Consider the following 25767-nt stretch of genomic DNA (forward strand, 5'->3'; position numbering starts at 1 on the left):
ATGAAAACAGATGCTTTAGGGGATGTGGACAGAAGGGAACCCTACTGCATTCTTGGTGGGAATGTAAACTTGTTCAACCACTTTGGAAAGCAGTATGGAGGTTCCTCAAAAGACTCCACATAGAGCTCCCCTATGATCCAGCAATCCCATTTTTGGGCATTTACCCGTATGATCACAAACAAGACCATACTAAAGATACCAGCACAACTATGTTTATTGCAGCATTATTTATCATAGCTAAGATATGGAACCAACCCAGATGCCCCTCAGAAGATGAATGGATCATGAAAATGTGGTATATATACACAATGGAATTCTATGCCTCCATCAGAAAGAATGACATTACCCCATTTGTTAGGAATTGGAAAGACTTGGAAAAAAAATTTATTAAGTAAAGTAAGCCAAGCCCAAAGAAACATAGGTCCCATCCTTTCCCTTATTTGCAATAACCAGTGTATGTCTGAGTCAAGCAGAAAAGGTCTGATAAGTTGATGTTAGGAAAATAAACCCCAAGATAAGTATTCAAATGTTTTTTTTTCTTTCTTGTGATTGTTTCTATCATATTTATAAGATGATTTCTTTGTTGCTTTGTACGTCGGTTCCCCCATGATAAAACCCACGTTTTCACTGTATTTCATGTTGGTATAATTTATGGGGGGAAGACAAAAAACAAATTGTTATATAGGGATACAGGTGGACCCATTGTGTAAATGAGATGTACAAGTCGTTATGATAAAATACAAACTTTACAACTTTGATGTGGGGATGGGAACGGATGGGAAGGGGAAATTAAGGAGGAGGCAACAATACTTAATAAGAAATGTACTCTTTATCTTGCTCATGTAATTGTAACCCCTTTGCATGGTTTTTTCACAATTAAAAAAATGAAAAAAAAGTCATGGACATTAAAAGAAAAGGAGGAAGCAACAATGCTTGTTAGGAAATGTACTCATTACCTTGCTCATGTAACTGTAACCCTTCTGTACAGTATTTTTACAATAAAAATCATGTAAAAATTAATTACAAAAAATTAAAAATTCCTGCATGAAAATGTTAAAAATACAAGATTTTTCAAGATCACTGTTGTCTTGGATCATACTCTGTAGTTGTCTGGTGAAATTTTTAGCAAACTGCTAGAATACCATAGAACATTAAAAAAGTATAATGTCTTCCTCATGTGCTTTGTAATTTATTGATTTTTGAATCTTTTCCTTCCATGTTTCTGTGTGTATGTGTGTCTAATGTGTTAGCTTTGATATAATAGCACAGTAATTACTATATTGAAAATAATAGAAATGTGATATTAAGGTTGTTTCATCAGGCTAATAGAAACAGACATTAATAAATGGTAAAATCATTACTTTCCTTGGACAAAACTTATTCTTTTCATTTAAACAAAACTGATAGTCACACATACATATGCAACCATTGCTGTTGTCAGAAACTGTGCCTCATAACCTTCTCTTTATAAACCATACGACATTTCAAATCTGACTCTGAGGTAATCTCTAACTTGTTTATCTCCTAATGATTCTCTGTGTTAGCTTCTTGACAATGACCACATTTTCAGGTTCTCCATCTCCTGGATATGTCAATTTTTGTACTAGATCATTAGAGCATGTGAATATGTGTACATTCTAAAGAAGCTAAACAAAAGAATTATTGCTAGTGATGAAAAACATCTGAGATGAAATGACAATTCTTGGCCATAGAAGATTACATAACACATCGAAGAATGTCCTACCCTGAATTTAAAGTACTGGAGAAAATTCTTTTTCTAACATGTGAGATTATGACTTATAAAGTTATTTTTGTTTTCACTTTTGTCTAATCACTTTCATATATACATATACATATACATACATATATATATATATATATATATATATAATATATATATATATATATATATATATATATATATATAGTCTCTTGGAGTTGTTTACATTTTTAACCTTGTTTTGCTCCATTTCAATGCTTTTATTATTCCTTTAGCAGACTTAAAGTTAATGTCTCTATTTTATAGTCTTTGTTTTAAACTCTGAGTTTATTTTTATTTTTTTCAATATAAACCTACAATTATGAAATTTCTTTAAATTGTCACATTGTAGTAAAGGTGTTTGTATATGTAGGGCCCTCCTCGGTATTAATCACTAAATATTTCAATTTATCTATTGTATATTTGTGTATAATTTAACCTTTAATAGTTACATTCTGATTATATTGCAACCTTAGATTTTCACATTGTGTATTTTATGACCAGCTCCCTAGCTGGATTTTTATCAATCCTCCATTTGAAATATATTGGAAATAAAAAGTTTAAAAATTGTATTTGAGATTCAATTTAATCTTTTAATTGTTTAAATTGTCTTATCCACCAGTTGGTGATTGACATAGTTCAGAATCTGTCATCATATTTCTAATCACATATAGTTTGTGGGCTTCAGTCTTTCTTTTAATGAGTACAGTTTTATAACAGCTGTCTCTATTTTATTATGGTACTTACATATCAATTCTATTTCATTTATGTTTTTGGAAATTATGTTTATAAAGTTATCAGGACAAATTTCATTGATCCAGATTCATTCTTTACAGTTCAGTAAAAGATCCATTTGTAGTAATTTCCCGGATGGTCCATTAGATGAATAACTTTTATCCAAGCTTTCTTACTTCATCTAATAATTAAGTTACAGTTGAATACCTTTCATTTATTCTTTATCTTGAGGTATAATGTTCACTTTTTCTTGTTCAGCTGGCCATGGTTATGAAGGCTGAATTCTGCGGATATAGAGAGATGATTACATGTTACGTGAGAAATATCGGATGAAAAAGTTGTACATAAAATTTACTTTTTTATATTGTGCAATTAATCTTCACCATAAGCTTGTAAAAGAGGTTAGTTATCTTTACCAGTGACATTTATTTATTCATGCAGCTTCATAATATCATGTAGTTATCTTCTCATTGTGTGTGTGTGTGTGTGTGTGTGTGTGTGTGTGTGTGTGTGTGTGTGGTTTATTGGAGATCAGAGTCTCATAGACTTTCCTGCCTGGGCTGGTAGGAATCCTCAGCTCTTAGATTCCTGAGTAGCTAAAATTACAGTCATGAGCCACCGATATCTGGCTTTGATTGTCTCTTTATCTTTAGTTTAGGATATGTTTTAATATCTTACAGTAAATAATGACAATAAAATCTCTTGGCTTAATTATTTATGACTTAATTTCTCTCTCAAATTAAAGATGCCTTGAAAGCTTTTCTTTCAGCATCATGAATAAGTCTGAAAGTATCTATGGCTTCCATGGCTTCTGATGAGAAATTATCTCTTAATCTATTTTAAGATCTTTTTCATATAAGCCAGTACCTTCTCTATTGCTGAAAAGATTCCCTTTAAGTCTTCAGTTTACAGAATTTTGAATATGACATATTATAGGATTGATCTTCATTAATTTACTTCATATTTTGGAAGTATTTATATGTATAATTATATTTATAATTTACTTCATTTTTACTATTGTCACGACCGCCTCAACCAGCAAGGAAGACACGACACCGAGCTCTTCTCTCTGCAGTTTATTCAGGACCTTTGAGTAATCTTCTGACCCCAACTTCAGGGAGAATTCCCCACAGCCTTATGTACCCGCTGGGTAGCCAACCCTGATACGCCACGTGGGATCCACCAATAGGCTCAGGTGCGCGGAAGCAAGCCAGATTCTTTGCCTTAGCCATATAAGGAGTTGTTTACCACAGAGAGCACTCGCCATCGGGAAGGCGGAGGGCGGAAGCCGGCGCCATCTTCCAGGTGCGGCCTCTTGCAGCTCTCTACAGTTTCCCCTTTTTTGTTTAAAGAACACAGATGAGAACAGAGGTCTGATCCCTGTTGTGCAATGCAAGGACTGCATGCAAGCCTTCCCCAGAGGGCGCCTTCTCTAGGGATGACTGAGCCTGTCCATTGATTCGTTATTCACAAGAATGGGAAAAGGCGAATCGAACCCGTGTGCAATCAAACATGCTCTCCTCGAGGGCAAAACTCATGCCTCTCGACTGCAGTACTTTGGCTTTGCAATCTGTGTTCATTGTTTTAGGGTGGCAAGCCACGCTTGGGGGGACTGACCTGCTCCAATGGCTGTAAGGCTTGCGATGCTGAGAACCTCTTATTTGGCAAATGCACCACACACATACCAAGGAGGCTAATACCAGGAGGCCTGTCAGGGCTCCCAAACCCGCCCACTCCTTAAGATGATTCATAGCAGCGGAGATCCATGAAGATAACCCCTCCGCCAATCCGGCATCCACTAGGGTCGAGTTCACCATGACGATGGCAACCCTGAGCTGTTCCATCAGGTTGTCGAACTCCCCAGTTCAATTACCTAAAAGATAACTAGACAACTGTTTAGACAAATTTGCAGCGTTTTTTGAATAGGTTTTTTCCTGGGCCTGAACTCTGGGCCTGGATGCTGTCCCTCAGCTCTTCAGGTCAAGGCGAGCACTCTACCACTTGAGCCATAGCGCCACTTCTGGCTTTTTTCTGCTTATGTGGTGCTGGGGAATCTAACCCAGGGCCTCATGCATGCAAGGCAAGCACTCCACCACTGAGCCACCTTCCCAGCCCCTTCCAAGCAGCATATTTCTGTCCCATGCTGGATTTCCCGCAGCCTGATTGGCCGCAGCCTCTTCACTAGCAAATTCAATCAAAAAGGCCTTCCAATCTAAATACTGACCTGGGCTCAAACAAGCTCATGCGAGCCCACTCCAATCATTGGGTGTCATGCAGTGTCTGTTTAGGGCCTCCACCTGGGCCACAGTAAAGGAGGCCATGATTCCGTATGTGTGCACAGACTCAGCTAAAGATTTTATCACCTTAAAATCTAAGGGTTCATGATATCGCTGTCCTTGTGGATCCTGAAATATTGGACAGGCTAGATGTAACTTGGTTCTGACCGCTTTCCACACGTCTGGGCTGAAAGAACAGCCAGGGCTGCCACTTCCGGGGTCCTCCGCATAGAGTGGAGGGGCCGAGGGTGCGGCGGGGCACATGGAAGGCGTGCATTCATCTTTATCTGGGTCTGCTCTCTCCTTCCCTTTCATCCTCTTTCTTATCTTTGTTTTTTCTATTTGTTCTATGAGTGATTGTAGTTCCTCTGAGTCTGTAGACTCAGAGGTCTCTAGTTCGGCAAGATCGGGGTATACCCCCCTCCTGCTCTTCCCCTTTTCACTGCCTGCCCTTTCCGATCTTTCTTCCTGCAGCATTTCTAGGGCGGCCTGACCATTCTCTACTGCCTCACTGCAGCGCTGGTCCTCAAGACAGCCTCTTATCAGTTTCCATATTGGTGTCACTCCGTTCTTAATCGTTCCTTGTTCAGAGGCAAAATCTAGGTCCTTCCCTAGTTTCTCCCAAGAGGCCACCGTGAGGCTTCCGGAGACAGTGAACCACGGGACAAGGATGTCACATTCATCCAAAAATCTCTCTAAAGTACTCTTTTTTATTTTTAACTTCTTAGAGTGCAGTAGCTCATTGAGAGCCAAAAAAATTGGGTGCAAGAAGAAGCGCCCATGTTTTAAAAATCTTAACCTGGTAAACAATCTTTTACTTTCACTTTTGGCTACTCTATCGAGGAGCCTCGGGTTCTCGCTCTCTCCTTATCTACAGAGAAGAGCAAAAATCCCCCCTGTCTTGTCGCGGATTCCCCTTTTACCTGGGAACTTACCCCCGCTCTTGTCGTGGATTCCCCTTTTACCTGGGAACTTACCAGTGCACCACCCTGACCGCAGAGAGTTCTGAGTCCTCGTTGGGGTTATGGCTGAGTCCCCGTATGGGCCACCAACCTGTCACGACCGCTTCGACCAGCAAGGAAGACGCGACACCGAGCTCTTCTCTCTGCAGTTTATTCAGGACCTTTGAGTAATCTTCTGACCCCAACTCCGGGGAGAATTCCCCACAGCCTTAAGTACCCGCTGGGTAGCCAACCCTGATACACCACGTGGGATCCACCAATAGGCTCAGGTGCGCGGAAGCAAGCCAGATTCTTTGCCTTAGCCATATAAGGAGTTGTTTACCACAGAGAGCACTCGCCATCGGGAAGGCGGAGGGCAGAAGCTGGCACCATCTTCCAGGTGCGGCCTCTCGCAGCTCTCTACATACTATAGTTAGTTATACAAAGGGTTTCAATTAAACATGTAAGAAGATAATTTTTATTCATCATTGTCACCACTTCTATCATTTCCTCCCCTTTCTATCCCCACCCCATTCACCTCCTCTGGTTGTAGCCTTCTTTTTCCACATATGCTCATTAAATATTATAGCTGCTTGTGTCCATCATTCTTTTATTTTGTCCTCTCTCTTTCCTAAGCCCTGCCCGCTTCTATGTGTAATTTATATAACCAATTTGAAAGCATTCCTTCAATTTTCCTTCAAATATTTACTTGTTCCCTTCCCTCTTTCTCTCTCCCTTCTCCATTCCCTCCCTCCTTCCTTCTCTCTCTTGCTCTTTTCTGTTTCTCTCTGTTCTTCCTCCTACCCCCTCTCCCACTTTCCTCGTACTTCCCTTCTCTCTCACTTTCCTTTCTTCCTCATTTTATCTTTTTCTTCTTTCTCTTTAGTATCTGATTTCTTTAGATCACCTAATATACATATTGATATCTAACTTCTATTTCTTTATTGATATTCTTTATGTCTTCATTCACAGTTCTCTCAATTTCCTAAATTTATTCACTGGTATCTTTTACCTCATCGAGGACATTAAAGGCCCTTTGTCTTTGTCTATTAAGTTCCTTACCTGGACTTCTTCATGACAATTTCTTTTAACTTCTTATTTTCTTTTTCATATGTTATACATTCTTATGTCTTTGTATTCTTTGTAATATTTTGTTGATAATTTGGCCTCTTAACCTCACTGTGATAATGCTGCATGAAAAATTAGCATTGTTATTTGATGAAAGCTGTAGTGATCCATTTTTCTATGACTTTTCATACTTCAAGACTACATTTCTCATCATCTATTCTCATTGAAGTCTTTATGAAATTATTTCCATGGTTATCCAGTTACCTGAGAGATTTATTTCAGTGCCTGCCTTCATTAAGAAGAAAAAAAGCTGGTCTCTTTCGTTAAATACCATTGATGGTACTGTAGTTCAGGCCCCAGGGATTAAACTACTCATGGTCTCTCAGTTTTAAACACATACCTGTTTTCTCCCATAGCAAAGTCAAGTCACAGTGGAGCCTAGACCTTTACCTCTGCCTGCCTGACTCAGGAGTGGTAGCAGCTACACCAAAAGCCATAATTCAGGAAAATAAGCCACGCTGCTCTTCCCCAAGCCTGATTCTGAAGTGTTCTGACTATAATCCCAATCTTAAAATAGTAGCTCAGAATGTTATTTAAAGTTTAATAGTTAATCTTGTGATTGGCTTTGAACTGTTTTTTTGACCCCAAACCCAAATTACAGGAGTCCCATGTTAGCTCTTGCCTTCTTTTCCAAAATAAACATGCTAAAGTTTAGAGAATGGAGATTTCCTACATGGCAGCCATGGGAAGACAACACTTAAGTACATCTTCAGGGATCTTCAGGGTTACAGACATTAGCTTCAGGTTAAACAGAAAGAACTCTGTGTGTGTGTGTGTGTGTCTGTTTGTGTGTGTGTGTGTGTGTGTGTGTGTACAAGAACATCGTGAAACGTTAAAAGAGCACCAAATTGCAAGTGTGTGGCCCGGTCTTTTTCTCTGGAGGAATTGTGGAGAAATTGTTGTCACCTTAGCTTGGAGACAGAGCAGGAGCTAGTTCTCTGGCAGGTGATCTCAGTTTTTGGCAGTTTCTTTTAAGATGTGAGGAAAAAGGCATTACCTGTTTGAGGGGTAGAATTGCTTTGCACACAAGATGCTTACCAGCAAATCTCTTTCCTGAAGCCCAGCATGATCGCAAAGGGACTGCAGCAGAGAATACTTCAGATCAAAGAACAAAGTGACAAAGTCAGGGGACTTTCACTTAATTCTCAGGCACAGCAAAACCTTCCTTCAGGTTGTTCCTTGCAGGAGTAACCCTTCCCCATATTTTCCCCCCACTTGGCTACTAAAAATCGCATTTTTTATATTTTTATTATTATATCTTTAAGTAGTTGTACAAAGGAGTTCCCATTCTACAAAACAATATATGAGTACAAGATGTCTGACGACATTGTCTCTCATCACTCCTAACCCATCCTTATTCTAACTTTTTTAAAAAATGAGATTAAGTGATTACATAAATTTCACATATTTTAGAGTATTGTGGAGTAGTGATACTTAGTTAAAGTCACAAACACATTTTAACCTTCATAAGGCAAATATTCATTATCATGGTCTATAACGTTTGTGAATTCTATGAGCTTTGGCAATACAAATTATTTCTTCCACATTAGGTAATGATTAGATTTCTTTTCTTTTGCTTAGTGTAGGCTGTTCTCCTTTTCCCTCTCATTCCTCCCTTCCCATCTCTGTCTTTGGGTTGCTTAGTTCTTTTTCTTCTATGTTCAGTGCAGTTGATGGGTCCCTTTGTTGCATGTTTTTCTGTTTCCCACTTATTCTGTTACTCCTTATGGCTTCCTTCCATTGCGTGCATATGTCTACCCTATATAGGTTAAGAACATGGTCATTTAGCAATGATATGGCAAAAAGAGAGGCTGTCCATTGTTTCCTGAGTCCTGTTTACTTTGTCATATCTTCTTGCATTTTGGCTTTAGCATCCACATATCAGGGAGACCATGTGCCATTTGTCTCTTTGTTCTTGGCTTACTTTGCTCAAAATAATCTGGTCTAGTTGCATCCATTTCCCTGCAAGTGCCATTATTTTGTCCTTTCTAATGGCTGCATAATAACAGCACTGTTCACAATAGCCAAGATTTGGAAACAACCCAGATGCCCCACTACTGATGAGTGGTTCACTGTTGCTTAGGGTTCACTGTTGAATTATCTGAAATGATAGGTAATGCCTTGTTTTTCTGGTGACTATATATTTACCAAATATGCATTACATAAAAGGTAGTTAGTCTGATTCGTGGCTGGCAACTAACAGAAGTCAAGCCAATATAAAAGAGACTCACACACTAGAATATCTAATGTCATTCTAGTGCAACAGTCTCCCAAATGACAGGACTTAAACTCATTAGAGGTCTAAAACTCTGCCTAGTCTTCTCTGTACCTCCTTTAGGTTTTCTAGCATCCCTACTTCCATTCTTATTCTGGCACAAATGGAAACGTTAGTAAGTAACAGGATTTAATAATAGTCCCATTCATTTTGTCCTCTGTCCCAGCAATTTGTCCCAACTTAATTCCAAGTTTCCAAAAGAAACAATCTCACTGAACTTGCTCAAATGATGTGATTTGGGTTTGTCTAAATAAATAAACCTGCTAAATTTGGTACAAGACCTAATATGAGAATTTAGATGCCATATTTGGCATCTCGTAATTTTCTTTCTTATTATCTTTGCTGGGACCAAAATAGGCAAACCTTTGGCAAGGATAGCCGTTATAATTCTAACTTGCATGTTTATTCTAACATGGAAATGCAATCCTACGTGATGTGATGTATAGGTGATTAAAAATCCAAAGAAATACTCTTAATGCTCATTTTATAAATAGCTAAAAGTGACTCTAGATAGATAATTTGTTTATCATTTATGTGACAGTTAGACCTAGAATAATACGTAATCAATAATATCCATAGTCCATATTGGGATGACAGGTAGGAATTGATCGTCATTATTCTTTATTTCTGCCTAGATTTTGATTGTGGGGGTCCAATCTTTTGGGAAGACTTATTGGAGTCCTTGCTTTCAACCAAATTAAGATCAGCCTATGGTACATTCAGTATTCAACGTGCTATTACAAATGAAATGAATGTATGCAGCTTGAATCTGGATGTGAGAGGCAAAATGGCTTCATGCAGGCTGCCTGAACATTTGTGGAGAATAAACTTGGTGGACTCAGAGCATTTGTAGCCTCAGGCTATTGCAGGAAGCACCAAACATTACCTCCTTTAGAAACCACAAAACAGTTTAAAATACCATTGTGGGAGTAGAGGACAAAACGTGCTTAGAAGTATTTGATTTCTAATATTTCTGAATACACAAAAGATAAAAAGGTATTGAAATGCAACATTACCATACCTGGGGTCTGTTTTTTTTTCAAAATCTCTTTGGGTTTTTATAAGGGAAACAGTAGTGGAAATATCAAGGGATAAGAACATCACTTCTTCCCCCCCGCACCCCAAATTGGAAGGTTCTCAGAATTTACAGCTAAATGTATCTTCATTTAATTCAGAGACCGATAGAGGGACTAAGAGGATCTACTGGCTTGCTTTCAAATTTAATGGCATAGTTAATAAAAATCACAACTAGTAAAACAGGCTATGAAGTCTGTTTATGTTTGTATGTCTCATTAATCTGTAGGGCTTTGTTGTGTGATTTTTTAAGAGTTTGTTTGTGGCTTTAGTTTTTTCAGCTAGTGCTAGAAACATAGGCTCTGTCACCCACAAAGCTTACATCAAATAGTTCCTGTTTAATGGACCTCCGATGGATGTCTCTGACTGACAATGGTTGAAATTAAATGTAGTGCTTCTTAGCAACAAAGATATAACACTTTAAAATTAGAGCCTCAGCTCTTTTCAGTACTCAGGGATCTTGTACATCATATCGACTCACAAGCAATGAGGACCAGGCAATGAACCATTCAAATAATCTTCAAATATCTCTTTTCTGTAAGCTAAGTTACAGTTCAACAATAACACCAACCAGAGTAATATCTAAACCTGAAACCCTGAAGTCTTTGTTTTGATATTCAAATTATTAAGCAAACTTGAACCTACCAAGGCAGAAAAGTTTATATTTGCTTATGCTTAACTGAGTAAACTATGTTATCAAGTCCAGTGTAGAGGAAGAAAAATGTTATGAAGATGAGAGTGAGAGATGTTAAAGTCATCTGCATGCTTATTGAAGCATTATTTACCATAGGTAAGATATGGAACCAACCCAGATGCCCCTCAGTAGATGAATGGACCAATCAAACGTATCTATGCCTCCATCAGAAAGAATGACATTGCCCCACTTGTTAAGAAATGGAAAGACTTGGACAAAATTATATTGAGTGAAGTAAGCCAAGCCCAAAGAAATATAGGTCTCATGGTTTCCCTTATTTGCAATAACTAGTGTATGTCGGAGACAAGCAGAAATGGTCAGATAAGTTGATGTTAGGGGAAATGAACCCCAACATAAGCACTCAAATGGTTTTTCTTTCTTACTATTGTGTCTAACATATTCATAAGATATTTCTTTGTTGATTTGTATGTGATTTCCCCATATTTGACGTTGGTATAATTTGAGGAGAGGAAGGGCAAAACAAATTGTTTAAATAGGGATACAGGTGGACCTATTGCAACAATGAGATGTATAAGATATTAAGTTGAAAAATGAACTTTACAACTTTGGCGGGGGGAGAGGGGAGAAGGGACTGGGCTGGGGAAGGGGAGTGTCGAAGCAGGGATGGTAAGGGGAAACAAAGGACAAGGCAACAATGCATGATAAAGAATGTACTCATTACCTTGATCATGTAATTGTAACCCTTCTGTACGGTATTTTCACAAAAAAATACTTATCAATTAAAAAAATATCCAACAACATTGATGTCTACTTCGGTCTATTTTGAATTTCTTAGAGGTAGACATGACAGGTATAGCAAATAAATCTTAACATTATCAAGTTAAGTGACCCTGTTTGACAGGAAAATTGCATTTCGTTTTTACCTATGTTACTTCCTTATTTTTACTGTTACTATAAAGGTGATATACATAAGGGTTACAGTTACGTAAGTCTGGTAAAGAGTATATCTCTTTTTGGACAATTTCATTTCTTCCATGTATGTATTTTTATTTTTGTTAAGTAATTGTAAAAGGGGGTTACCATTCAACAAATAATTAAGTACAATGCATCTTGATTAATAACATTTTTCATTCTTTGTGTGTTTCCATACAACCTTGACATTCCCTAAGTAAATATAGCAGCTTAATTGGTATGTTATTTACAGACAATAGCATTTATTTATCTATCTGAAGTGGTTTTTAGAAATTCTGAAATGTCACCACATTTGAAAAAATATCTAATTTTATATTCTTTCAACAACGCTAAAGTGGTAGATAACCTATAGCTGTTTATAGTACTTCTTCATTCTCATTTTCTGTAAATTTCCCTTTTCTCATTAATTCATAGAAATAAGATCACACTCTACTCTTCTAAGATTGACTTCCTTCATGAAGCACAACCTCTGAGTTGTTCTCAATGCATTATTTTTTAAATTCTGTTTACCACAAAGTCTTTAGACATGGACACAATTTGGACAAATTTTCCCCCTTTATAAGAAGAATTGCCTTCTTTCCAGTTTCCAATATTTTATTCTTAATTTCCACCAGCGGCTCACTAGAGCTACCTTTATTTTCCACATTTCTACCACTATTTAGAACATACTACTTCACTAACCTCTCTGAAGTTTTAGACGTTCTATACAGATTTCTCCTTCTTAAACTTTTCCTGCCTTATCATTCTTGATTATATTGCCATTTCCTAGCCTCCTCCAAAGTTCTTATGCTTCTTCTCATCAGCTATCTTAGACATTCTTCTAAATGTTCAATTATTTGTTACACCACTGCTCTACTTTTACATTCCAGTTTCTGTCATAATCATTTGTGCTATTGTAAATGAGTAGTTAGTTTAGAGAAGATAACTTATAATTAGAAAGACATAATGGCTCACAGTTATACACTGTAGGCAGCCAAATATCAAAGTATGGGCAACTGTTAAGGGCATCATCTGTTGGTGAAATACATCATGTGACAGGAGAGTAAGAGAGAGGACAAGAACTTGTGCACTTACTCCAGTAACCATAGCATTAGTCTATGCAGGAGTGTGTGATGCTTATTATTTGTTTATTTGGTTTTTATGATATAAATATACCACAATACCCTAATTTTCTAATTCCGACCTAACAGTAATGCATTTCTGTTGATATTTTGAGAAGCGATACACATTCAAACTCTTGTAACATCCCAAAATAAACAGGATTAGTAGAAAAGAAGATGTATTCATCATTAAAAGAAATTAGAAATTCTGAGAGAGAGTCTCATTGCAAAAAGCAGGACAGAACTCATATTAACTAAATGACATTTACAAAGACTTAACTGCTGTCTTCCATAGTATAATAAGAGAAAGAGGAGGAAAAAAATCACAGTTGGCAAAGGGTTAATAGGAACTGAAATAATAGGAATTGAAGTAACTCTAACATTATAAAAATAATTTTTATATCATGACAAGAGAACAGATTCAACTATAAAACACTTCTATAAGACTGGGAAACTCTAATTATTCTCCAGGAGGGGGCCAGTATTAAATGAGATAAAGTAGATTTTACTGGTATAAGGGATATGTGTAACACCTACACAGTTGTTAGGAATTCACCTTAGCTGGGAAGATCTCAATTGTTACAGATTGAAATTATTTATTAAAAGAGTGATCTCTGAACCAGATAAAGTCTGAAGTTCTTACACCATTAGTACAGAAAAGAGTGTAAAAAAGGAGAAAATATTAATCTGACTTTTCCAGTTGGACCTTTAGCAATACAAAGGCTTTTCCTGATGAAAAGTCTGTCTTTCCTTCAAAGCTGAAAAATCAAGGCCCGGATGTGTTAGTTATGTGAGAAGATAAAATGATCTAGATTTTGTCTTTAGACCAATAGAGACTCTCAAGTTCATGTAGGATTGTGTTGTTATTGGCAACATGAAGATTAGTGCTTCTCATCTTATATCTTAACAAACTTATATTGCACTTCTCTACCATATTTAAAAATAATTCAGAATGAGTCATTAACTTAGGTCAATTTTCTGCCTTCATTCATTTAGTAGATACTAAAGAAACACAACTTGTGGGTTCTACCATGCAAAGCTGCTAAAGGCTGGGCTACAATACAGGGGCCTCTGATGCTCTTACCCCTTGCAAACACTAGAAAAGGTATCACAAAAGAGGATGTACTTATAAACCCAAGATAATTTTCCAAACAAAATATTATAGAGAAGTAAAGTCAGGAAAATAGAAAATATTATTCAGTGGTATTGTATACGTAGGACTAGAATATATTTTCCTCATGTGTAAAATAAGGGTCATGAGTGAAAATGAGATACTGACATCAGGTTACTCTGCCCAGACACAATCACACAATCACTATGGATTGTCTGGATTAACACATGAAATATATCTGGAAAGCTATCCATTCTTCCCATTCTCCAATATGATTATTTCCATGGGGTGTGTCTTACTAAAGTGTGTGTTTTATTCAAATGTGAAACTGTGCACGTACATACCTATTTATAGATATTTAATTATGAGTTGCCATAAGGCTTACAATGAGATCCACTCTCAAAATGGGAATCAGAATCTGGTGCCTTAGTTTTCTTATAAGGAAGAAATAAATTTCTGATTGGTGAGTCACAACTCACTGTTATTCTCAGATTGTTGCTATTGAAGAATGATATATTTGGGGGGGGGAGGGATTATGGGTTTGGGTGCTCATATTGCCAGCACGCATTACCCCCTTTCCAGGTCGTACATCTCCTCTCTCCCAGATATATTGTCAAAATAATGGGGTTATGGAAATGTGTAGTGGACATCCTAATGTTTAAAACCCAGAGCTGGCACATCAGCTCTACATGTGTCAGAGAGAAGAAATGTGGATAGAATGATGTGGGCATGATAAAAGTCTTCTAGCTTACCCATCCAAATTCAAAAGTCTGTTCTAATGATGTGCTTAAAGTTTTAGGTCCATGAAAATATTTTGGGTTTATTCAGCTGTGGACTAAAGTCCTTAAAATTGTATTTAATGACTAACTCATCTTTACATACTAGTAAGACATGCAAGAAAAATTTCAGCAATTACTCCCCAGGTTGGGAGGTAATAAACCATCACAATGGCACTCTACTTTTGATACTTCAGACGCTTCTTCCCAAAAAACACATGTTCACATGGATCAAAACATTTTTTACAGTAAAAGTTACTTTCATATGAAATAACAGGCCATGGATTATATATAACATTTCCTTTTAAACTGTAATTATCTTTGGCTTCTCAATTAACTTCCTTAACCATTTCACCAGTGACTCTTCATTGTTTTCTCTGTTAATTGTTCTATAAAGATGGAAAATTTCTTCATGTTTTTGTGGGGGTCGGGTCGTGGGGTCTGAACTCTGGGCCTGGGCACTATCCCTCAGCTCTTCAGCTCAAGGCGAGTGCTCTACCACTTGAGCCACAGCGCCACTTCCAGCCTTTTTGGTTCTGCTTATGTGGTGCTGAGGAATCGAACCCAGGGCCTCATCCATGCAAGGAAAGTGCTCTACCACTGAGCCACCTTCCCAGCCCTCTTCATTTTTTTAATCCTGTAACTCTCTACTAATGATTTTTTATTCCTCCTCTGCTCTCCTTTATCTTCTTCCATCACATCATTGCAGCATCTCACATCTTTATTATTTTCCAGAGTAACATAGAAACTTCAAAATCTTCTTGAGTGACCCTTTAGAGCTCCTTAAATTGATCAGTATAGGGAGATATCTACTTACTGTTGATCTGCATTTTGCCCTTATCTCAGAATATTCCCTTTTAAGTCTGGATTTTGTTTCTTGTCCTATAACTTTGCTTTTTCACTTGCTTCGTTGTTAACAGGGATTGAACTCAGGATCTTACACTTGCTAGGCAGGTGCTGTACTGATCAGCAGTGCTATCAGTTCCCATCCCATCTCTGTTAGCAGAAAAGTTTCTCAGAGTCTTAGCTTTGGTATGTGGTAACAGTGCAAAGCATTCTGAATGGTATGATTTCCTTCCTTTTCTTTACTATACTTTGCTTTGTTTCTCCTGTCTTTTGGTGATAGTAAATTCCCTCTTATTTTCATTAGTGCAGGATTGTAGGAAACTATCTATCAGAATGCTTCAGCTTATCTATACATTGTGAACAGTAGAATAAGTAAGTAAGTAAGTAAAAAAAAATACAAACAGGGCTCATTTCTGCCAATCCTAACTCTTCTCACTTGATCCTTCCATTCACCAGCCTTATAGTCTAGTTTCTACCTATTTGTCTCCTACTCAACCCACTGTCCTGGATCCTCCAGCCACATTCTATCTATGCAGGGTATAGTTTCTGATATTGATCAAATTTTACAAAGTATTATTTATAATATCCTGAATGGAAAGCATAAAATCTGTAAGCCAGGCACAAAGAAACATAGGTCCCATGGTTTCCATTATTTGCAATTACTAGGATATGTCTGAGACAAGCAGAAATGGTCAGGTAAGTTGATGTTAGGAGAAATGAACCCCAGATAAGGACTCAAATATTTTTCCTTTCTTGCTTTTTTTTCTAACATATTTATAAGATATTTCTTTGTTGCTTTGTATGCCCATCCCCCATGGTATAACCCCTGTTTTCACTGTATTTGATGTTGGTATAATTTGTAGAGGGGGAGGGAAAAAAACAAATCGTTTACAGATGGACCCATTGCAACAATGAGATGTACAAGACGTTATGTCAAAAAACAAACTTTACAACTTTGGCAGGGGCAGGTTGGGGGGCGGGGTGATGGGAGGGGGAAACAAAGGAGGAGGCAACAATGCTTGATAAGAAATGTACTCATTACCTTGCTGATGTAATTGTAACCTCTCCGTAAGGTATCTTCACAATTTAAAAAAAATCTGTGGCAGTCTTATTCTCTTGAGTTGATGCCTTAGGGAAATTCTTAAAGGAAGTCAGCTGTGAATCTTAGTGTAGTTCACTTCATGATGTAAGCTGATTTTTTCTTATTAGTTTCAGGCATTTTGTCTGTTTTTTGGCTTTCAGTAGTTTGTTATATCTGCTAGTAAAATGTATGGATATTTATATATATTTTATGAGGTCTTTGTAGGCCATCTTAGAGATTAACACTATAGTTTTCAATGGTTGTTTCTTCAAATCTTTACCATGTTCTCTCTTCTTTTTTTATCTTCTTATCTTACCCACAGGTTGCTCAAGAATAATCTACTCTCATTTTACCCTCTTTTTCAGATCAGTCTCAGCCATATTTTAAATTTGCTAATTATTTCTTCTGTCAAGAAGCTCATTGAGCCCTGGCAGTGATTTTTCATTCTAGTTCTGGTCCAATTCGACTTCTAGATTTTTCACCTGATTCCTTTTTATATAATTGCTATTCATTTTATGACTCATGTCACCAAAATTTCAGTTAAATCATCAGTGTGGTTTTCTTTTACTTTGGAAATATTGAAAACGTCTGCTTTGAAAACTTTTCTTCTAAGTTCTATCTTTTGGGCTCTTCTGGGAAATATCTCAACAATAAAGAAACAAGCAATCATGTAGATTAGAGAGTGGCTTTGGAGATAAGTAAGTAATCATAAAACCATCCATACTAGTGTTAAATGTAAGTGTACTGTGTTTGTGGAGAAACTTTTGTAAAACATATAAGTAATTTCTAAGATTAAAAAATCAACTCAAAACTTTTTCCTGTGACTCCCTTTACACATTTTCTATATTACTTTCCAAGTAGTCCTATAATCAAATATTATACGTTTCAGAGATGTCTTATTTTGGATCAGTCAGACCTACAAAGAGTTGGGGAGGTGGGGAGGAAAAGGATGGCAAGGGAAAAACAAAGGAGGGGGGTAACAATGCTCCATAGGAAATGTACTCATTACCTTACTCATGTAACTGTAACTCCTCCCTAATTGAAACAGCTTTCCAGGTATTGTGGCTTGTGCCTATAATGCAAGCTACTTAGGTGATCAAGATTTGAAGGATCATGATTTTAGATCATGAGAAAAAATTATTTTAACACCCTTCTCAACCAGTAGTTAGGAATAGTAGTGTGCCTGCCTTCTCAGTTACATCAATAAATGTGAAAAAGAATAATTACAATATAGGCACATGCTAGGCAGAAGGCTAACCCTCATCACTAAATAAGCAATGCAACATTTTTTTTTAAAAAGCTGAATATGTGGTTTTGAGTTAGAGCATCTAATTAGCAAGTGCAAAACACAGCCTCATTGCTTCCCCAAAAAGGGGAAAAAAGCCTGAAAAGGTACAAAATGTATGATATAACAGACATCAAGCACAAGCTACCACTAACAATTTTTCTAGGCTGGACTTGAGTATTAATTTTCATATCTCTGCTTTTGAAGTAGCTGGGATTACAGAAATGAGCAAACTTGTCCAGCCAATGTAAACACATTTTGATACATCCTTTACCTCAAATTTGTGATTGTGTAATGGCTACAGAATATTGACCTAGGGCAGGAGAGAGATGGGGGAAATTTATGGACATTGTAGATTTATTTACTAACTGCTCTGAGAGCTTAATATTCCTATGTTTGTTTCTATTTAAAAATTAACATAAAACCCTAGATTCTCTTATTTTCTTTACTTTTTTGAAGACATTTCTTCTCTCATGATGTTTATATTTATGTGTATGTCTGTTTTAAGATATGTAAACATAAATTGTATACATAATTATGGAAGTAGATTTAACTTCATGGAATTGTAAATTAGTTTACATACACAGAGGTAATTCTTTCTATTTTCATTATTTTACTTAACATTGTTACCCTCAAGCTTCTTTCTTACTTCCTATTTAGTCATACATACATGGAGTACTTCAGCTAAACATTCATTTTTGTTTAATATTAGTGTCTTCTCTCCAGAATTTTCAGCTTTATAAGTTCTGGTAAACAGCCTTGAATGCACAACTCAGCTTCTACTCCTGATCATTTCCAGCAATGGAGTCAGGGAAACAGTACTTGATAATGTGACCAAAATTAATTGTTGAAGGTTGAGTAAAGGCTACCAGCAGCATTTTGTACTTCTAGTCAAAGATTATTTGAAAACGCTCTCCTGCCGGCCTTGTTTTCCTAACATGTTTGGTTTTATATAATGAAAAAAAATAAAGGCAGTAAAACAGATTGACTTACTACACACTTGAATTAGCTCTGCTTTCTCAAATCTGTGTTTTACTCCCCAAAGAAAGGATGAATTCTAGAGGTAAAAACTAAGAAAACTTAGACTAGTAATATTGCTTTCACCAAAAAGGCATTTAAATTCTCTGCTATTTGTATTTAGATTAGAAAACATCCCTCTAAAATGTCAGTGAGCATGTCTTTTAATTGCATTTACTGAAGCATCCTTAACAATATTAAACATATCTCATCATAATATTTTATATTTATTATAAATATTCTAGATGAATTAGAACATACTAAATCATGTACTTGTAATCCGATATTGGAAACTATATGGCCAGATAGCTACTGATTTATTGAGGCATGTCAGCCACAAAAATATCAAGTAATAATTTATGCAAGTAAATTCTAATCGTATTTCTTAAAAGATTCTGATGGGAAATGAACAACTAATGACAAACTAATCTCTTTAACTAGAAGAGTCTCTGATGTTTTGAAACTAAGGAGATATTATATAAGACCTTCAACGAGGAAATATATAATTTAAATATTGAGGTTCCATGGTCCAAGTAAAATAAAAGAGTAGTTAAGTACATAGAGTAAACTTATTTTAGTTATCATTTTATTTACTTGTTTCCATTTTAAGAATCATGGCGAGATTTTTCAAAAACACAGTTCAAAGATTTATTGATTTATAATCTAAATATATGTTTGTGATATCACTTTTATTTTGTGATAGAAAGATAAAATTAAAGAAGCAATTTCTTATTGTATATTCATTTGTTTTAATTAATTCATAAAATACATGTTAATATAAATTACTAATATGTTATTATTATATAACCTATCCAATATGTAATATACATTTTCACAGTTGAATATTGCATTAATTTTATTAGAATATATATGTAAATGAATGTAATTTTAAAACTGCAAAAAGTGATTTAGAATCCTGTACACATTAACTAAAGACAAACTGTATTACGTCTCATAATAATAACTAATTTTAAATTCTTATTTTATAATTTTTATATTTTAATGAAATTGTTGATAAAATATGCTTAAGTATATAGAGCTTAGCAAAATCCAAATTAATATACTTCTTAGAAAGTGCACATTGGTTACTGTGAAAGCAAAAATGTAAGTATTACAAAATAAAATACAAATCCTTATCTTCTATTTCTTTTTTTTTCTTTCTTTTTTTTTTTTTTGTCAGTCTTGGGGCTTGAACTCTGGGCTTGGGCGCTGTCCCTGTGCTCTTCAGCTCAAGGCGAGCGCACTACCACTTGAACCACAGCGCTACTTCCAGTTTTCTAGTGATTTATTGAAGAGAAGAGTCTCACGGACATTCCTGCTTACCGCGATCCTCAGATCTCAGCCTCCTAAGTAGCTAGGATTATAGGCGTGAGCCACAGCCGCCCGGCTACTTATATTTCTTAATTAACAAATGGCAAAATGAGATATAATAACATACTCTACTTTCTTCAGCAAAAGATTTATGTAGTTTAGAACGTGAGCAAAATGAATTCACAATATTTACAAAAAACATATTAAAATGATTTCAAATAAGACTTTGCACTTTTAAATTGAGATAATACACTTCAGATAATGCTCATCTCTGTTTTATAACCATTGTTTCCTATGATATCGAGGTTCATGTAGCATTTATAGGAGAATGTGTACATTATTTTAAGGATTATAAATTTGTCATTCATAAAGCCATCAATTTCTTTTCTCACTCATACCTCACTCTTATGCCATATAATTAATTGTGCAAAAAGAGAAGATTGAGTATGAATTAACCATAAGCAGAGCAGTTTTGTTACACAGACAAGAAATCAGTCTTTAGTACCAGTTTCCAAAAGAAAACAAAAGCATGGATTCATGAATTTGGCATCAAGCTTACTAAGCATAATTATAATATTTTTAGGACACTTAATTGTATTATGTTCTGTACATCTTAAAACAATTGTTTTATACTAATATTGAGTATAAACAATATAAATATAAATAAATCGTACGATGTTAAAAAGTGGTCCTCATTTTAAACTTTAAATCATTTTAAATAAAAATATTAATTAATTTTTAAATCATAGATTTCCTAGGTTCTTAAAATTCTGTGAAGTTAGATCAAAATTTATCACTTGAAAGTATGAAATAGATACATTTACTAAATTAGGTAAGATGAGGCTACTCAATTCTGTAGAAAACCTCTAACATGTAACATTAGACCCTGACATTAGGAATTTACAGGACATTTGGAAGATACTTCTTTATGAAATGTGTTGTTTTCATGACAGATGCCTGGCAATATCACATGAATTTTATATGAGGTTCAAGGGAAAATGTAACTGAGATATATGAACTTTTTAAAATAATAACGATAACCACATTTTGAATTATGAATTATTTTGGTTGACATAGGGTGGTTTCAGGTGTGAGCTCTGAGATTAAGAATGAGGCACTTGATTTGGGCAGAATGAATGGTGATGTGCAAGAGTAATGATAAAGGAAAAGACTGAAGTTCTGCACTTTTGAAAGTAAAATCTAGTTTTGCACATGAAAAGGAGGGAGGGGAGTGGTTTGGAACTTAGGGATATAGGGTGTTAGGGAAAAAACCCAATATAGGTTAATAAGCATATACCTGAGCAAAATTGTATTTATTATATACACTACATATACACCTGACAGGTAGTCAGCCAATGAACTACATTCAAAAAGCGTAGATTTTAGCCAAGAGCTGGTGGCTCACTTCTGTAATCCTGACTACACAGGAGGCCGGAATGTGAGGATCATTGTTCCAAACCAGACCTAACAAATCTGTGAGCTTCCTATCTCCAGTTAACAAGAAAAAAGCCACAAGTGAAGGTCTGGTTCAAGTGGCAGAATGCTAACTATCCCTGAGCATAGAGGCCAAGTGAGATCATGAGATCTGGAGTTCAAGCCCCAGTAGAAGCACCAGAAAACAAGCAAGCAAGGAAATCTTGAGAAAGAAAAACATGGAAGCATCAGATTTTCAAGTTTTATGAAAGATTCATATACTAAAATACATCATCAATAGTTCAAGGTGTATGAAGATGAAAAAAACAGAGAAATTTAATTGCAATGAGATCATTATGACAAGTGAAGTTTGTACTGAGAAATGCCAACCCTATGGAAGAAAAAATATTAAATTAAAATTTAGTTTTACATGTTTATGACCTAGAAAATTAGAAAAAATTAATATCAGTGAAAGAGAGAGAAAGAGAGAGAGAAAAGAGAGAGAGAGAGGAGACTTTGGATAAATTCAGAAATGAGACACATTGAAACAAACTTACTGAAAATTGAAAGGATCATAAGACACTAGTGTGAACAATGGTTTGCCAACAATGTGGATAACTCAGAAGAAATGAGTATATTCTTAGCACCATACAATCTACAAAAAAGAAATCAGAAAATGTAGATTGCCTGAACAAACACATAAAAAAAGTTCAGAAAGAATCATCAATCAAAAACTTTGAAACAAAAAGCCCAAACCAGATTGTTTTAACTCTGTCACATATTTTAGGAGCAATCAACACCAATATTATTCCAAATTCCCTGAAACAAACCTTATTTTACATCAAATCAAGCAAATTAACTGAAGAAGAATTAAAAATTAAAATATTAGACTTCAAACTAAAAAAAATCCCAGGAGAAAAAAAATGGAGTTAAAATATTTTGATTTTATTTTTGTTTTGCTATTATTTTATTTATATGATGTCCCCCCTACACACAAATGTAAGAAAACAGAATTTGAAAAGTGAGATTGCATCAAGTGACTAAGACTGGAAACATTAAAGGAATGACCACAAAATAAAAAGGCAATATACAGAATAAGAAGTTATTTTTCATTTAATTTTCTACACTTTTGAGAAAAGAATAATTTTTCTAAACTTTAAATGGTCATACAAAGAGATTACAGTCAAATATGTCTGCCAATATATCCAAGTGGTTTTATTTTTTTTTTGTTTTTGTTTTATTTTTGTGTGCTGGAGATTGAACCAGGATGTTGCACTTGCTAAGCAATGCTTTGCCTCTGAGCTACATCCCAGCCTTCTCCAGTGCTTCCTCATCACTTACCTCTGCTACCATTCTCGACAATCCCACATGTAACCACTCATTTCCCATTTCCCATTTGCTTTACTGCATATGTACATTGAGTATTCTGACTGTATTTGACCTCTGTTTCCTTTATTTTTAATCCATCTCTCCCTCCACAAACCCCTCACCTAAACCCCAAATGTCTCACACACACACACACACACACACACACACACACACACACACACACTGGAATTTTCTGCAACCATTAGGTAAGAACATAATTATGTCTTTTGCAGGGAAAAGATATCTGGAAAATATACTGAGTGAAATAATTCAGGACCAATGATATTTTCTCTCACATGTGGATTTTTTTTGGGGGGGTCCAGTCGTGGGGCCTGAACTCTGGTCCTGGGCACTGTCCCTCAGCACTTTAGCTCAAGGCTAGTGCTCTACCAATTGAGCCACAGCACCACTTCTGGCTTTTTTCTTTTTGTTTATGTGGTGCTGAGGAATTGAACCCAGGGCCTCATGCAAGGCAAGCACTCTACCGTTGAGCTATGTTCCCAGTCCATCACATGTGGATTTTTGTGTGTTTGTGAATGCATAATACAAACTCCCATATCAACACATACATGGGGGTATATGTATATGTACAGAATCAAGCTGACTGAAGAATTGTATATGCAGGAGTGTAATTGGTGGAGTAAATTCTTCAAAAGGAGTCATATTTAAGCTAAACTTTTTGTATCAGAATAACGGCCCTATTTCTGATTTAAGATATATATTACAAGCTACTATAACCAAGCCAATATAATTTCATAAAAGGACATACAAATCTATTATGATAGACCAGAAATAAATCCATGTAACATAAATGAATCTCAAAGCAGTTGTTTAGGAAAAGAAGCTGGATCACATAAAACATACCTTAAAATTTCCATTACGTTATGATCAAATTAGGAAAATCCAAAGTACGTCTAATGATTGTATAAATTCTGTGGCTTGGGACAACAGCTTGCTGGTGCAACCCCAGCTACCTTAGAGGTGTCAGTAGGAAGCTAATCATCAGATGTCTGCTCAGGTAAAAAGCACATGACACTCTAAAAAATGACAAAATTATGACAAAAGGAAACAAAGTATGGTTCAAGTGGCAGAGAACCTACCCATCAAGTGTTTGGTGCTGACTTCCAATTCCAGTATTGCCCCCAAATAAAGAAGTAACAATGCTTGATAGGAAATGTACTAATTACCTTGCTCATGTAACTGGAACCCCTCTGTACATTTTTTTACAATAAAGAATGTATTAAAAAGCCAAAGATTTATATGATCTGAAGAGAAACTGTATGTCCCTCCCTCATGATATAACCCCTGTTTTCACTGTATTTGATGTTGGTATACTTTGTGGAGGGGAAGGAAAAAAAACAAATTGTTTAAATAGGGATACAGGTAGACCCATTGCAACAAAGAGATGTAAAAGATGTTATGTCGAAAAACAAACTTTACAGCTTTGGCCAGGGAGGGGAAGGGGGTAGAAGGGAACAGGGGTGGGATGGGGGAGGGGAGATGGGAAGGGATGAGAAGGGGAAACAAAGGAAAAAGCAACAATGCTTGATAAGAAATGTACTCATTACCTTGCCCATGTAATTATAACCGCTCTGTATGGTATTTTCACAATAAAAAATGTATTAAAAAAGAAGTCTTATTTCAAAGTTAAAACAATAAAGAAATGCATTGAAATTCTCTGATAACAATCATAACTGTTATGACTCCTTGGGAGGAAAGAAGTTGGAGTATCTTCATAGATGTTGATGGAAGGAAGAAGAACACACCCCCTTCCCCCAAATATGCTGCTTTGGTGGATTTTAGGGTTGTTGTCAGAAAAGCTACATGCAATAGCAGATAAAAGTGATCCCCTTACCCAACACCTATCTTCCAAAGCCAGGAGATTAAAAACTCCCATGAAAAAATGGAATTCTATGCCTCCATCAGAAAGAATGACATTGCCCCATTTGTTAGGAAATGGAAAAACTTGGAAAAAATTATATTAAGTGAAGTAAGCCAGGCCCAAAGAAACATAGGTCCCATGGTTTCCCTTATTTGCAATATCTAGTATATGTATGCATGAAGTGGAAAAGGTCAGATAATGTGATGTCAGGAAAATGAACCATTTGATATGTATTTTAATGTTTTTTTTTCTTTCATGCATGTGTTTCTAACGCATTTATAAGATTATTTCTTTGTTGCTTTGTATGTCCCTCCCCCACAGTATAACCCCTGCTTTCACTATATTTGATGTCAGTATAACTTGTGGAGGAGATGGGGAAAAACCAGTTGTTTAAGGATACAGGTGGACCTGTTGCAACAATGGGAAGTACAAGTTGTCATGTCCAAAACGAGCTTTACAACGTCGGTGCGGGGGGGGGGGGAAGGGGGGGAAGGAGAAGGATTGGGATTGGGGGGGAGGGGGGAGGCTAGGAAGGGATGTGAAGGGTAAACCAAAGGAGGAGGCTGCAATGCTTGGTAAGAAACGTACGCATTATCCTGCCCATGTAATTGTAAACCCTCTGTACAGTATGTTCACAAATAAAATGAAATTAAATTAAAAAAAAGACAAAAAAAATTGCAATCCCAGAATAGAAAAATAAAATAAAATAACTAAAAGCAAACTCTTAGACCTGGAGTGACGGAAATGAGAATTCTGGGGTGG

This window comes from Dipodomys spectabilis, unplaced genomic scaffold, assembly GCF_019054845.1.
Source record: "Dipodomys spectabilis isolate Male_0828 unplaced genomic scaffold, ASM1905484v1 ptg000279l, whole genome shotgun sequence".
Taxonomy (NCBI): domain Eukaryota; kingdom Metazoa; phylum Chordata; class Mammalia; order Rodentia; family Heteromyidae; genus Dipodomys; species Dipodomys spectabilis.